This window comes from Triticum dicoccoides, chromosome 3A, assembly GCF_002162155.2.
Source record: "Triticum dicoccoides isolate Atlit2015 ecotype Zavitan chromosome 3A, WEW_v2.0, whole genome shotgun sequence".
NCBI classification, from domain to species: Eukaryota; Viridiplantae; Streptophyta; class Magnoliopsida; order Poales; family Poaceae; genus Triticum; species Triticum dicoccoides.
Window position 1 is genome coordinate 691,188,753 of NC_041384.1, and position 2,741 is coordinate 691,191,493.

General features: G+C 61.8%; 1 pseudogene; it reads left to right on the forward strand.

Moving 5' to 3' along the window:
* The first annotated feature begins 853 nt into the window (after window positions 1–853).
* LOC119272901 overlaps window positions 854–2,741 on the forward strand; it is a 10,445-nt pseudogene continuing 8,557 nt past the window's right edge.

Sequence of the window (2,741 nt, forward strand, 5' to 3'; positions counted from 1 at the left end):
GCCGCTCCCTCTCCCTCTCTGTAACTCGCGCCGCGCCCCCACCCGATCACCGCCGCCATCATGAGCTCCTCCTCCTCTACAGTCTCCAAACCGTTCGCCGGTCCCGACGTCACCCTCGTCCGCGACCTCAACATCCATGAGCGCGTCCCGGTCAAGCTTGACCACACCACCGCCTCCTACTCCGCGTGGAAGCGGTACTTTTCGCTCGTGTTCCGTGAGTACCTCCTTCACGGCCACGTGGACGGCACCGTGGACTCCGCGCTCATGATCCATGACGAGGAGTGGATGATCCTCGACGCCACCATCATTCGCTGGTTCTACCTCACCATCTCCAGCGACATCTTCCACACCGTGGTGAACGACGAGGACGACACCCATGCGGTCTGGACCAAGCTCAACGGCCTCTTCACCGACAATCGGCTGCAGCGCAAGGTCCTCCTCTATGGTGAGTTTTACGGGTGCCAGCAACTTGACTCGTCCATCGATGATTTTTGCATGCGTCTCAAGAAGCTCGCCGATGAGCTCCGTGATCTGGGGGAGAAGATCGGCGACGAGCTCCTCATCAGCACCCTCTCCGGCGGCCTCAACGAGGACTTCGGGAACGCCGCCTCCAACCTCACCCTCATCCCGGAGCCCACCTTTGGCAAGGTGGTCGCGTACCTCAAGCTGGAGGAACGCCGGATGCGGGCGGCCAGGACGCGCGCCACCCATACCGCCCTCGTTGCCGGCACACGTGGGGGTTCGGCCCCACCATCGTCTCGCCCGACGCCGCCCCCGCAGGCGGCGCCCGCCTTCCCACCGGGTTTCCCGCCCGCCCGACCCGCCCCCTTTCCGCCGCCCCAGCCGGCGGGCAATGAGGGAGGCCGTCGCGGCGGCCGCCGGGGTGGCCGCAAGCAGGGAGGCGGCGGCGGTGCTCAGGGAGGAGCGCCACGCCAGCAGCAGCCGGCTCCTCCGCCGGCGGCCCCGTGGTACGCCGGTCAGAACCCGTGGACCGGCGTCGTCCACGCCTATTCTATGCCGGTTCCACGGGCTCCTACTCCGGGTCTTCTCGGCACTCGGCCTCCGTCACACCAGGCGTATTACGCCGCGCCGCAGCCCTATGCGGCACCCTACGGGCAGCAGCCGCCGCCAGGCAGGCCGCCGCTGCTGCCCCTGACGTCTGCGCCGCCTCTTCCGCCGGCGCCATGGGACCCGACTCTCCTGGCGGCTCTCCACACCGCCCCTTCCCCGTCCAGCTACACCGGCGGCGGCGATTGGTACATGGACAGTGGCGCCACAGCTCATATGGCGGCATACCCCGGTAACCTCCATACTGCCCACCTTGTCCACACCTCCAACCGCATCACCATCGGTGACGGTTCTTCTCTTCCTATCACCCATATTGGACATACATATTTTCCGTCTAACTCCACCCCTATATCCATGTCTAATATTCTTGTTTCTCCTGATCTTATCAAAAATCTCGTTTCCGTTCGTTCTCTTACACGTGAAAATCCGGTGACCGTTGAATTTGACGACTGTGGTTTTTCTGTTAAGGACGCTCGCACGCGGATGGTGCTCCACCGATGTGACAGCCCCGATGAGCTCTACCCGGTTCACTCCGCCGCCTCCACCACTTCCGCCGCCCCTGTCGCTCTCGCCACCGGAGTGGATCTCTGGCACGCTCGCTTGGGTCATCCTAATCATGCCACCCTTCGCCACATACTTCGAAGTTTTTCTTTCACGTGTAATAAGAACGAGGATCACTCGTGTCATGCATGCCGTCTTGGCAAACATGCTCGTCTTCCGTTTAGGGCTTCTTCCTTTGTTGCATCGTACCCGTTTGAGTTGATTCATAGTGATGTTTGGACATCTCCTGTTGCAAGTAATACGGGCTTTCTGTATTACCTTGTCATCCTTGATGATTTTTCGCATTATGTGTGGACCTTCCCGTTGCGCCGCAAGTCGGACGTTATCTCCACTCTTGTCGGCTTCTACTCTTATGTCCGCACGCAGTTTGGCCGGCCCATTCTTGCGTTGCAGACAGACAACGGGAAGGAATTTGACAACACCGTTGTCCGCGATCTTCTCGCCACACATGGCACGATTTTTCGTCTCACTTGCCCGTACACCTCGCAGCAGAACGGTCGTGCTGAGCGCATCCTTCGCACTCTTAATGACTGCGTTCGGACTCTTCTCTTTCACGCCAATGTGCCTCCGCGCTTTTGGCCTGACGCTCTAGCCACCGCTTCCCTCCTCATAAACATCCGTCCATGTCGTACTCGCGGGAACTTTACACCTCACCACCTTCTCTTCGGTGCACCCCCCTCTTATGAAGGGCTTCGCATTTTCGGCTGCCTGTGCTACCCTAGCATCACTGCCACTGCGCCTCATAAGCTCGCACCCCGTTCCGTCGCCTGCATCTTTCTCGGCTACCCACCTAACACTAAGGGCTACCGCTGCTACGATCCAGTCTCTCACCGTGTTTTCACCTCCCGACACGTTTACTTTGATGAGATGGTCTTCCCGTTTCAGCAGCAGGCACCCCTCGTCGTCTCGTCACCGCCGGCCACCGGCGGCCATTCGACGACCTCGTCAGGTGGACGAGCACGCCTGGTTCGTGGACCGCCTCCGGGCTTTGGTGGTCCACGGGCCCTACTGCCGGCGCCCTCCACGGCCGGCCCTGCCGTTGCGGCCGGCGCCCCGCCTTCACCCGCCGCCCCCGACTCGGGCGCCGCGGGGTCGGGCGCCTCCTCCGCCGC